We start from the raw sequence: 13,757 nt of genomic DNA, 5'->3' as shown, positions 1-13,757 counted from the left end.
TTTCAAAAGGGAAGGAGATGGATGTTGGAAAATGTCGACAAGGTAGAAAATTGGTGTAAGATGAGAGGAGATGTCCATGTCACAAACTAGACAGAAAATGTAACTTATTTTGCATAAATGTAATAAAGATGCATTGCTGTGGCCATATTATGGCCACAAACCTCAGCCTCAGCCTGCCCATAATTTTACCAGCCGAACAGCATTATAGGTCCTCATAATGCTGTTAGGTGGGGAGATAAGTCCCATGGTGAATTTGAGGCCATAGCATGAGTGCAAACTGTATAAGGCCATGTTCCCACAACGTATGTTTTACATAAATCACGGCAGTTGTTGCAATTTGCAGCAGTGGCCGTGATTTATGTAAAACATATGTTGCATTTGAATGTATGGAGTCCCGGCCGGAGGGTATACACATAGTTTATGCTCCGGGCCATAATTCCAACTGGCCACACGACAAACTGACATGTCCGTTTTCTGCGGCCGCTGTTCATTGAATAGTGGCTGCAGAGAACCTGTCAGTACACATGCTCCTGCCGCACGCTCCATTGGGTGCAGCGGTGTATTGGGATGACACAGATGCGCCCTCATCCCAATAGATCAGAAATGAAGATCATCTGCAGTACCGGCCGGGATGATTTTCTCTGACACCGGCTGTTCTGTGACCCGGCCGCTGAATATGGCCTAACACTGGTGAGAGATCAAATGTTTTTTACTTATATTTTACTGTAATATGGAATTATTTGGACCCTACCTATCAGTCATTTTTAAAGCACAATGGATATTCAAGTGTAAAACACTTCTATCAAGGATGTAACACATTACCTAAACCATATTATAGAAAGTTAGATAAACTAAGGACAAAAAAACTCAAACATTTTCATTATTCATTATACAGTAAATCAAAATGCGGATCAAGACAACCAGAGAACCAGAGAGCCTTAACCAATATACAGTTGTGCATAGTGTCTAAGCGTATATATATATATATATATATATATATATATATATATATATATATATTATATATATATATATATATACATACTGTATATATATATATATGCTGTACATATATATATATATATATATATATATGCTGTACATATATATATATATATATATATATATATATATATACACAGATGGACTTTTTCTGCATTTTCATTCAAATGCAGATCAGTCATCTGATCAATGGGGTACCAACTGATCAGCAGTTTGGAGCCCGTACTATACAATGAAAAGGGTTTCTCTTTGTTCACTGTGTAGGGCTAGTGAATTGTAAGGGCCCTATTACACAGGACTCTTATCGTGCGAAAAATCGTTATATCGTTCGAATTCAAATGATAATCGTTCTGTGTAATTGCAGGCAACGATCGGAAAATCGTTTGTATGTCGTTGATTTGGATCTGAACCTAAAATTATTGTTAATCGTTCGCTAATCATTCGCTAATCATTCACTGTAATACCACATTCATTCGCTCAAGTTCCGCATTTATTCACTAGTCGTTCAGTTCAATTGCATATTGTTCATTTTGCTGGGATCAGTAACGATCGCAATAACGATCATAGTAATGACCGTAACTAACGACCATCATTCTGTGTAATATGGTGAACGATTTCAGGTTAACGATAAACAATCTCGTTTGCGATCGTTTATCGTTAGTCGTTAATCGTTAAGGATCGCTCAGTGTAATAGGACCCTAACTGCAGCTCAGAGCTTGTTCACTTGAACAGGGGCTGCACCGTGAACAGAGACAAGTTCCTCTCACTGTGTAGTGCGGATAGCTGATTTACATGGGTCCAAGGTGTTGGCAGTATTTTTTGTCTGGTCAAATCCTTCAAAATAGAGAAAACAGACAGACCTCAATGAAGTCAATTTGATTCATCAGATCTATAAATGTCAGTTTTGTTGTCAGGCCCATTTTGTTTGTCCTGAGCCAAATCTGTGTTGCAAGCCTCAATCAGGGTCTCCCACGAAGATGTATATTTTTAGGATCTTCTTTATATATATACCTATTTTAATGGAAGGACAGTCAATTTGCTATCTCCAACTGTAGGAAGAAGAGACAATAGGACCAGTTAAAACCATGTATATAAGGTTGGTGTACAGCATATTTCAATTGTCGTCTCATGTATGCATAGAACTATAAACCTTAACCAAGCGTACTGCATATAATAATTCAGATTTCTACCAAAGGCAACTAAATGCAGTTTAGTGTGTCCCAGACCACCTCAATTTGTGTAATTTCTAGCAAAGCATGGAGATATTACTGCGGATGTAAAATACAACTTTACACAGAATTTATAAATAAAACATTATTTTAATGGAATTCTCACATGAATGCAATGTTTTATTAATGTCTGCATGACCTCTGCAGCGCACAATACAACTGTAAAATGCTGGTTATTAAGCTTTTAAAAGGTTTAGTTCGAAACTGTATTTAGTAAAATATGCTTAAAGTGTTAAGCCTAAAGTAATAGGAAATGAACCATAACTTCATCTTTTTGCTAGAAATTTCTGAAGGAGACAATAGACTTGAAGGTATTTTTGGAAATATATGTTGCAATCTATTCTATCTGACAATATGTATAGTGCATATGCTTAAAGGGGAACAAAGACGAAAACAAATCTTTCCTGCTGATACACCCTTTTAGCGCCTGGGATGCTGAGCAGGAGGGTATGCATATTACCTGTCCCACACTGTCGGAGCAATCTTTGTAGTAGTTAGCAGTAGAGATGAGAGAATATCTGATCTCAATAAAGCAAAGTGCTTCATTTGATCAGCGCTCTGCTCATCAAGCCCGCAGCCTTTCAGTGCTACTTCGCTCCCTGCCACTCCTCCCAGGATGCCAGGAAAAGCTGGATCCAATCCCAGGAAACTTCTCCCAGTTTCCCAGGATTGGGTCCATCTTTTTCCCGTCACCTGGGGTGGAACGGCAGGGAGTGAAATACCACACGCCAATATTGTATTTTTTCAGTCTCTTCCAGAATTTTTTTTTTTTTAAAGTGGCCAAAAAGTCCCATCACCCCAAAAGCAGTACTGATAAAAACTACAGATCACGGCAGCACAAAAACAAACCTGGAAACATCTAAAATAAAAACGAGTATAGAGGAAAAAGAATGAACAAGATTTTACTCTCATGTGTACTAGAGGCAATAGTTTTGGGCTGTTCCATGGGAGAACGTGGCAGGATTTAAAATATCCTTTGATTTGGAATGCAAATGTTGGCAAATATGTATTGAGCCCAGTGAGCATGGTTGTCTTAGTAGCTCAACTAGTGGCTTCTTTAGTCATTTGCTTGAGATTAAAAGTGAACCTACCACCTGCAAAATGCATGTGGAACAATTGGCACTGGCAAATACATTTTAATAAAAGGATACAGAAGATACCTAGGGAATCTGGGTCTTTTTTCCATTGACAAATGCACTTTCATTGACCATTAGAGTGTCAGAGAGGGCTTTCAGTGTCTTAGGGCTGCAATGCCTTTGTGCTGTTATTTATTGTCCTCTTGCTCTTTGATATGCCTGGGATGGTATGAGACATTATGCAGACTTTTTTATGGGGTTCAGTGCTTTTATATGGGGTTCAGTGCTCTAAGCCAAGCCCTGCTTACCTATCAATGAAAGTGGGGTTCACCAGCATACAGGCGTAGAACACTGAGAACCCTAGACAATGCCTCCCTGACATATGAACTAGCGATATTCAGCTAAATGAAGAAGACACCCAGAAAAATTTGCAATAATTGTGACCTTTTGACAGTCTGCACTCTGCTTGCCAAGTGGGCATGAAGGGGCACTGTATTGTACGAGGGGAGGTGCTCAGTCCCATGTGTAAGGTTTATTATACTTTACACCTGCACCATATAGAGCTGGCATAGATGTGGGAGGCTGCCGCAGCAATCCTTTGTGTCTTCTAAGAAAGCAGTATTGATATTATGTATAGATACAAATGCTCTATATACTGTATGGATAAATTGACAAGAACGGGAAATAAAATACAATAAAAAACAATACAAAAAAAGTGAGTGAAAAGTGAAATTAAGCATGTCTCCCTGCTTCGTGGTACAGACGGGCATAGATAAGTGGTGCCATCAGGCTTTCAAGCAAACATAGTCCTGCTATCAAATCAAAGTATTCTTCTTATTCCAACAACCTCTGTTAACCTTTGTTAATCTTTCTACACATCATTCTAGCTCCACAAGTACATCTCAAGCAGTCACCTTGAGCAATTTCAAATATAGTGGAGTGTAATGGCAGTATGTGAGCACACCATTAGTTTTCACTGATGGTGGTCTGCAGCTGTTTGGACATTTTATTCTCTTTAGAACATATTAAGAATGTGAATTTTTCACAGGATGGAGGCATCTAGATATCGAAGAGAAGATTTTACTAAGATGTTTGCTGCCTTTATTTTAATCATGTAGCAGAGGTGTAAGCAGATGCCTTACAATACACTCTTTCTCATTACTACATGCTCTGATGTATTATCAAGATTTAAATGCAGATAGAGACATTTAGAAATAATTTGGCTGGAATGGAGAATATAAAATGCTTTTTGGGTATGGGTGATAATGCCTGTATGAGGATGTGTGTAAAGCATATGTATGTCTGGGAGATAAGAAAATGACATTGAATGGAGAGATTAATTTGGTAGTTTAGCTTGAGATAGATAGATAGATAGATAGATAGATAGATAGATAGATAGGAGATAGGTAGATAGATAGATAGATAGATAGATAGATAGATAGATAGATAGACATATATATAATAGATAGATAGATAGATAGATAGATAGATAGATAGATAGATACAGAAAGACAAAAAGCAGGCAGCACATCCAATAGTTGGAAATAGGTGGTGCATACAGATAAAGGCTATGTTCACACTACGTAAAACTACGGCCGTAGTTCTCATCGCAGAACTACGGCCGTAGTTTTGAGGAGTCGAACAATGCCTTATTTGCAATGGGATCCCGGCCGGCGCATACACACATCGTATGCGCTCCGGCCGAGATCCCATGCGGCACCGGAAAAAACTGACATGTCAGTTTTCTGTGGCCGGAATTCAGTGAATTCCTGCCGCATAAAGACCTGTCAGTTCACACAATGAAGCAAGCGGCTCTGGCCACTTGCTTCACTGTGGGCTATGGGAAGCTCTGATGCGGGCGCACGCTGATGCGCCCGCATCAGAGCTCTGCGGCCGGAAAGATCACTTAAGTACCGGCCAGGATGATCCGGGCTAACAGAATGGCCGGTTGTTCACGTAGTGTGAACATAGCCAAAGACCTCCAGTATGTGGCCGGGTTCACACACAGTATGACACCGGCCGTTCTCTGACACTGCAGTCCTGGGAGTATGAACTTAATTTCTTTAGAATTGGGATGCGAGCACATTTCGGTGTGCCCACATTCCAATTACCCATAACCGACGTCTTATATCTGTCTTGTGTGGCCGCAAGGAATCCCGGCCGGTGTATATACAGAGTGTATAAACTCTGAATGGGATTCCATTACAATCAATGCAATGTATTTTTTCTATTATTTAATAACACCGGTGTTACAACAGTAAGTATTAAATGCCTATATATATATATACATACAAAGATAGATAGATAGATAGATAGATAGATAGATAGATAGATAGATAGATATGTAGAGTATAATTCAGCAGCACTCCAGGCAACAACGGTGCCAGCGGATCTTGCCTTGACCAAAGGCTAAACTGTGTAGGTAGAAGATAATCCACAGCACTCAGCAGATACGGTGAAAAAAATGTGGGTTTATTCCATGTACAAACGGTGATCCACGTCAATCAAATTCAAAAGCAAAGTGCAGCATACAAAAAGACCGGAGCAACGTTTCAGCGAACCAACATCGCCATTTTCAAGCACGGTGAGTGAACACATGAGCAATCTATATATACAGGTGTGATACAAAATACAGTGTTTCCATTGGTTAATCAAAGTGTCAATCAAATGTCCATGTGACTATGGGTATTAACTCCATCGTGACCCATTCAGTGTCCTATACGGAGTAGATACTTCATGATTTCTACTCTTTACACCTCTAGTGCATATAGTGAGTAATAAGAGGCTTGTAAATGATGAAGTCCATTCATTTCTAAGAAAGTCCATACGCAAAAACATCTGTGACAGGTTCCACGGTTTAGGAAGGTCCTCGCTGAATGCAAGACATGACTAGAGCCTCCATGTTTCAGTGGGTGACCAGGAAGCAGTGTAATGGATTCCTCCGTGCTTGACCTCGGTACGGGCAACCGCATCGTGTGAATCAATCTGTGATCTGTGGCTTTACAGCTGTACCTCATCGGGCATCAAGGGAAAGGCTCCATCGCTAAAGTCGATCCCCTGATGGGGATTGCACTAGCTCAAACCGCAAGGGAAACCACCTGCAGTGTGCACAGCGACAACCCTCAACCCCAAGTAATATAGCCCCTCCGGGCGTAGTCGCAGCTTACCTTGCCACTTGTCTGAATACGGTCAAAGCACAATTAGGATAATCTAGATATTGTAAATACATGTCCGTCTTGCATCACGAGAATCCTCCCATCGTATAGTATCTACTCCGTATAGGACACTGAATGGGTCACGATGGAGTTAATACCCATAGTCACATGGACATTTGATTGACACTTTGATTAACCAATGGAAACACTGTATTTTGTATCACACCTGTATATATAGATTGCTCATGTGTTCACTCACCGTGCTTGAAAATGGCGATGTTGGTTCGCTGAAACGTTGCTCCGGTCTTTTTGTATGCTGCACTTTGCTTTTGAATTTGATTGACGTGGATCACCGTTTGTACATGGAATAAACCCACATTTTTTTCACCGTATCTGCTGAGTGCTGTGGATTATCTTCTACCTAGATAGATAGATAGATAGATAGATAGATAGATAGATAGGAGATAGATAGATAGATAGATAGATAGATAGATTTGAAACTTTTGCGGCTGTCTTTTTGATGGTAAAAGACAACATGGTCAATGGTCATTCTATGTGACCTTCATTATTTGCCAATAGTCTGCCAGGTGTACCAAAAACCGCCCGTCATTCCAATGTTGTGTGAACATAGCCTTTATCTGCTCAGAAATCCATACCCAAAATGCATACTTTGGAACAAATTTGCCTTGCAGATTTTCCCTGTGGAAATGTTCCATATCAGTTCCAACCCATGTAAGCTTAGTCTTAGACTGATTGATGTGTAGTCTGTGTTATATTTACTGAATATATGAAACTTAATGAACATTCTCCAGTATATAAACATCCAGAAATTGATTTTTTCCCCCTCTAAACTCACTAATGTTACAAAAACTGAGGTCTTGTTCTATATTGCAGACACCATCACTCACATTCTAAATATGAAACCCACTGCAATTATTATCCGAGTCATAAATATTTCAGTGTTGTTAAAATGTGCTCAGTAACAGCACTGAATCTGATATGTGATGTGTGGTTACATTCAGGGAGAAGGAGAAAGAGATGTTTTGCCAAAATAAAATCAGTTCATTTCATGGACTATTATAGAATGAAGTACAGTAAGTAAGCAATTCATAAAATCTATCCATGAATGCTTCATGAATATTCAATTTTTTAAAGCCGCACCATACGGGATAACACATTGCAAGACAAGGGTCACACACTGATATTTAGAATTATTTGTCAGGCTTACAACATAAGCTTACTTTCATTAATCTAGGGAGTATGTATAAAAGTGACAGAACATCTGTAAGATGTGGATAAAAAATAGAAGCGGCTTAGGCAAGAGGAATCCTTTTAAGGGAGCAAACAAATTAATTGTCTGTCTATCTACTGTATGTGGCATTGCTGAACCACAGATCTCGGGAGTGACAGCAGTGACCCAGCTAAGCCAGTGATTGGCCAAGCAGCCAATTCTTGTTACCATAGTTATCATACAGTTGTATTAGGGTATGTTCATGCAGCGAAAAAAAAAAAAAAAAAAAAAACACTCAGGAAAAAAAAATCAAGGTGGTACCTTTTTTTTTTTGGTGAAACTCAACTGAAAAGTCACATGCTCCCTCCCTATTTTTACAGCGTTCAGCATATGGGATAAATAATGAGATAATGTTATATTTCAGGTCAGTACCAAACATGGGTTACTCTTTATGTTTTATATATAAATATAAATATATATATATATATATATCGAGAAAAATTGTGTAGTTTTTGTATTGGAAGGGGGCGGGGGATATAACTTTTTTATATAATAAAATAAAATGTGAAATTTCACTTTTTATAATCCCACAAGGGTACTTAGAAATGTAATCTTCTGATTGCTCATATGATACACTGCACTACTACTACTATAGTGCGGTGTATTATCCTGCCAATATAATGTTGAAAGCGAGCTAACTGCCTATCTGGATGCACAGCTAAGAAGGTGCAATACATTGCATACATAGCAAAGATGGAAACCCATCTACATCCAAGTGACTGTGTCACCTTGGTGCTGATGGGGTGACAGATGCCCAGAAACCATTAAAATGCCACAATAACAATTTGCCCAAGGGATCCTAACTAGGAGGGTCAGAGGTTTTTCTTCTCCCCGTAGAGCAGGGGCCCACTGGGTCAACAGCTGAGCTTTCATGATATTCTGCACAGGAGACCAGCACTGGAAAAATTTTGCCCCACCGACAAAAGATTTCTGGTCATGAAGGGGGGGTGATAATAGATTTTCGGTTCAAGAAGTTGTCCCATCATTGAAATCCTTTTTTACACTGACCTGAAATACATATCTTTTACTGAGGAAAGTTACAGCCAGTCAGCCATTTCTCCAGCAGCTGCCATAGGAAAGGTATAGAACTTTAAGGCAGTCATTCACAATAATGGCTGCCCATAAAATACATGGATGGTTCAAGGCTGCTAATGTACCTTTATGCAGTTAAAGGGAGGTCTTAAGCCAGGGACTCCCCTCTATTGCATTCATATGTCCTAACAGGGCATACATGGAAGAGTGGTCTTTATGAGCAACCCACATTTACATTTCATTCTGGCCTATTCTGTTTCTCAGTGCTTAGATAGTGAATTGTATATACTTCTCTATAACCTGTAGATATTCTGTACAATTTAGTTATCTGACAACTATTATATCTTATTGATCCCAGATCACAAGAATTTTATAGAACCTTTAGGATCAGACTAAGTACAGCACCCTGGAAGTACATTTACAGATTGCATCATTCCAGAGTACAGCGATAACTTGGTTTAAGAGTAACTTGGATTGAGAGCGTTTTTCAAGAAGAACTCACAGTTTTTCAAAATTGTGACTTGGTTTAAGAGCTCTCTGTACTGGGTGGGACGGGGAGTGGGAGAGGGGCATGGTCTGCATAGTGTGATCTACAGCACTGTACTCTGACCCAGGAAGTCTCCCTCACCTTCCAAATCATAGCAGATCCACTTCAGGCAGGGAACAGGACTTAAGAGGTAATCTCTCCATAGCTGTAACCCCTCTCTCCCTGGACAGAGAGTGCTGCTATACTGTGCTCACCCTGTACCCTGCTCATTCCTTCCTGCAGTCTCTGTCAGCCTTTGTGTTTCCCATCCTCTCTATTCCTGCTATAATGTGCCTGCACTCACACTCGGCTATACACACTGCTGCTATAATGTGTCTGCACTTACACTCAGCTATATGCACTGCTGTTATAATGTGCCTGCACTTACACTCAGCTATACATACTGCTGCCATAATGTGCCTGCACTTACACTCAGCTATATACTCTGTTGCTATAATGTGCCTGCACTTACACTCAGCCATTCACACTGCTGTATAGAAAGGTTTCTGTCAGTGTCCTCCTGCACAGCTGTGTGATTTTCACTTCCTGATTGGTCTATGCTGAACACAAACCTCTTCTACATTGCTGTCATGTGATCACACAGACCTCTGACAGCAGCCCTGCTTCACTATTCTAGCCTGTTGTACTGTGCTACTGCATTATGGGGATCTGCAGTTCCATCCTGTATCTACAAACTGCAGCAGTTTTTTTAGATTTATGCACTTACTATGCATTATACTCCACATGCTGATTGCTGTACTGTACAGTAACTTATAATATGACATATCCAGCTTTCTAAATGTTTGTTTTATTTGTTTAACCTGTTATTCAGAAAAAAAATCATAATTTTGGGGGTGTGGAACCATTTGTCTGCATTTCAATTATTTCTTATCGGATAATTTGCTTTGGTATAAGAGTGGATTTGGATTACAAGCACGGTTCCGGCACGAATTATGCTCATAATCCGAGGCACCACTGTAGTTCCAAGTAGAGATGTTTATTGGGATATTTTCCCCCATTCCTCTGAAAAGTACTGCATTAGACTAAAAAATGTATGTACTATGTGCTTTTTGACTGCTCATCAGTCACTGGACATCTTACAATGAATGTGATGAATATATATTTTTCTTACTGGCTCCATTTACAATACTTTGGGAAATAATAAGGTAAAATAAGACGCCAGTATAAGCTTAGTAGAAATGCAGAGTCAATATATGAAATGCTACTTTACAAAGGGAAATTGCATAGAAGGCAAACAGGTAAGGGCAAGAAAATGTACTTTGCTGAGATATAAGGTGATGTCTTTTATGCTGCATTACCCCCTGCTGCCGTAATACCTGGTGCTTAAGAAAAACATTTGAATCCCGCAGCCACCAAAGCATAAGGAATTAGGAATCTGTCTTTATCAGTAAAATAAATTATTGGATAAGAAAAAGATATTTAACATATCAAACAGATGATGTGAGTGAGAAAGGAATTGGCTGTTAGGTGGAGAAAATGAACCCTTGAAAGACTTTTATCTTCTTATATGGAAATAGGACACATGAGTACTGGTTAAAAGTAGTCGTAGTTTTACACATAAAATATCCCAGTATGCAGCATGTCCGGATGTGTACACGTATCCAGTACTATCCAGTGGATTTTTAGTACACAAACCATAATCTTAAACAGAATACAATACAATGCAAGTAAATTGGGCTTTGCAAAAACCTAATAAAACGCATTTAGAACAAATCAGAATAATCAGTCAGTATAAATCCTATCAACTATCCAATCCTAAACAAGTACATACTATTAAAAGTTGATACTATAGTTATTTACTCCTATATTTATTATTTAACCCCTTAACGACCGCGGACGTATATTTTCGTCCTGCGGTCGTGAAGGGAGTTCAGAGCGGGCCCGCGCGGTGACCCCACTCTCAACCACCGCGGTCCCGGGTGCCGCATGTAGCCCAGGACCGCGGCTATTAGCAGGCACGGTCCGATCGCCGTGCCTGCTAATCAGATGCAGCTGTCAAAGTTGACAGCTGCATCTAATTACCTTCCGGAGCCTTTCCCTGGTGTCTAGAGGGGTGAATCGCTCCTCCGGGACGTTGTCCCGGAAAAGCGATCCGCGCATCCTTTAGCGTTCGGGGTCTGCGCCGTAATGACGCTGATCCCGACTCGGCATTGGGTTGCTTTCGAATGCAGCAGCCAATCAATCTCATCGATCTATGCTGTATATCTATGGGGCTTTTAGTATAAGTGTGAAAAAAATAAATGTTGTTTTTAATAAAAAGCCCCCTCCCCTAATAAAAGTTTGAATCACCCCCCTTTCGCCATGTTATAAATAAAAATAAATAAATAAATAAATAAACATGTTTGAAATTGCTGCGTGCGTAATCGCCCGATCTATTAATTTATCACATTCCTGATCTCGCACAGTAAACAGCGTAAGTGCAAAAAAAATCCCAAAGTGCAAAATTGCACATTTTTGGTCGCAATCAAATCCAGAAAAATTGTAATAAAAATAGATCAAAAAGTCGCATATGCGCAATCAAGGTACGGATAGAAAGTAAACATCATGGCGCAAAAAATGACACCTCACACAGCCCCATAGACCAAAGGATAAAAGCGCTATAAGCCTGGGAATGGAGCAATTTTAAGGAAGATATATTTGTTAACAATGGTTTGAATTTTTTTACAAGCCATCACATACAAGAAAAGTTATACATGTTCTATATCTTTGTAATCGTAACGACTTGAGGAACATATATAACAATTAAGTTTTTACGCGAATGGCGTAAAAACCAATTCCCCCCCAAATAAACAAAATGAGTTGTTGTTTTTTTTTTTCAATTTCACCACACATTTATTTTTTTCCTGCTTTTTCAGTGTATTTTATGAAAAAATTCAGCCTGTCATTGCAAAGTAAAATTAGTGGCGCAAAAAATAAGGGCTCATGTGGGTTTCTAGGTTAAAAATTGCAAGTGCTATAGCCTTTTAAGCACAAGGAGGAAAAAACGAAAACGCAAAAAACGAAATAGGCCTGGTCCTTAAGGGGTTAAGGGGTTGTCTGAAGATAAAAAATTAAATAAAATCATATACTATATGCCTGGGGTTTGTATACATATAATAAGTAAGTAATACTCCCGTTCCCTGATCCCTCACAGCTAATGCATCACGGCTACCTCCTGGTTCTTAGTGTTGTGTCATCTTCACAAGAACTGCTCTGCTAGATGCCACCAGGGACCATGAGATGGGCAGAAATTGCAAGCTTGGCAGCTAAATTGGATCAGGGTAAGTAGATATTACTTAATTTTTTTTATCCAAGCATTTATCCAGCATTTAAAAGCTTAAAGGGGTAGTGTGGCGCTCAGAAATTATTCACAGAATAACACACATTACAAAGTTATACAACTTTGTAATGTATGTTATGTCTGTGAATCGCCCCGTTCCCCGTGTCCAACCACCCCCACCCGTGTACCCGGAAGTGTGGTGCATTATATATTACCTGATCTGTGCCGCTGCCGCCCGTCCCCCCTCCGCTGCATCACAACTGTGCTCAGCCGCGATTGGCTGAGCACAGTTATGCTCAGCCAATCGCGGCTGAGCATCGGATGACGCTGCAGAGGGCGGCCGGCATTCGGGACAGTAGAAGCTGTTCGCCGTCAGCCCGAAGAAGACGTCACTAGCTAAAGATCGAAGACGGTTGTCGGCACGTGAGAGGTGAGTATAGCGCACCACACTTCCGGGTACACGTGCTGGGGTGGGGGGACACAGGGAAGGGGGTCATTCACAGACATAACATACATTACAAAGTTGTATAACTTTGTAATGTGTGTTAGTTTGTGAATAATTTTTTACCGCAGCACTACCCCTTTAATGTTATGAAAATAAGGCTAGGCTCACACACAGTACAATAAAGGCAAAATGTGAACCTAACATAATACTTTAAAACAGTTAAAAAACAGCATAAAAAGATAAATGAAAACTGATCTAGTAATATATATTTTCTCTTAAGAAAACATTAAGTTTACTAAGTAAACCCAAGTTTTGACAAATTCAGAGTCGTCTTTCACTCAGTTATACGACAAGTGCCTGTAGTCCTGTCTGCTCCACTAACTTCATGAAACCCATTATCTACCGTAATTCCTTTAAGTATAGTTCTTAATTCGAGCCCCATAGCAGCATTTTTTGAAATGTGTTCACTAATTGCCAAAATGTTCACTGACTGCTTAGCCCAACCCAATCAGGTGAGCCGTCATCTCACTGGCCTCTTGATTATTTTCTGTTTTACACTAAGAACAAAAACACTACTGTATAAAGCAATTTCAGTCACTTTTTCCAGTACCAAGGATTCTAAAAGTCCACCAAACATGAACTCAATATCATTCATTAAGTATCCCATTAAAGGAACATCACAATATGGATGTGTAGGCCAAGTAAAAAGAAGTTATCATAA

At 39.6% G+C, this 13,757-nt stretch overlaps 1 protein-coding gene across 4 annotated transcripts in view; it reads right to left on the bottom strand.

Moving 5' to 3' along the window:
• RBFOX1 (RNA binding fox-1 homolog 1) overlaps nucleotides 1-13,757 on the bottom strand; it is a 218,106-nt gene that overhangs the window by 185,649 nt on the left and 18,700 nt on the right. The window lies entirely within an intron of this gene.

This window comes from Dendropsophus ebraccatus, chromosome 9, assembly GCF_027789765.1.
Source record: "Dendropsophus ebraccatus isolate aDenEbr1 chromosome 9, aDenEbr1.pat, whole genome shotgun sequence".
Lineage (NCBI taxonomy): Eukaryota > Metazoa > Chordata > Amphibia > Anura > Hylidae > Dendropsophus > Dendropsophus ebraccatus.
The sequence above is the reverse complement of the archived record's forward strand: the minus strand, read 5'-3'. Positions and strand labels throughout refer to the sequence as shown.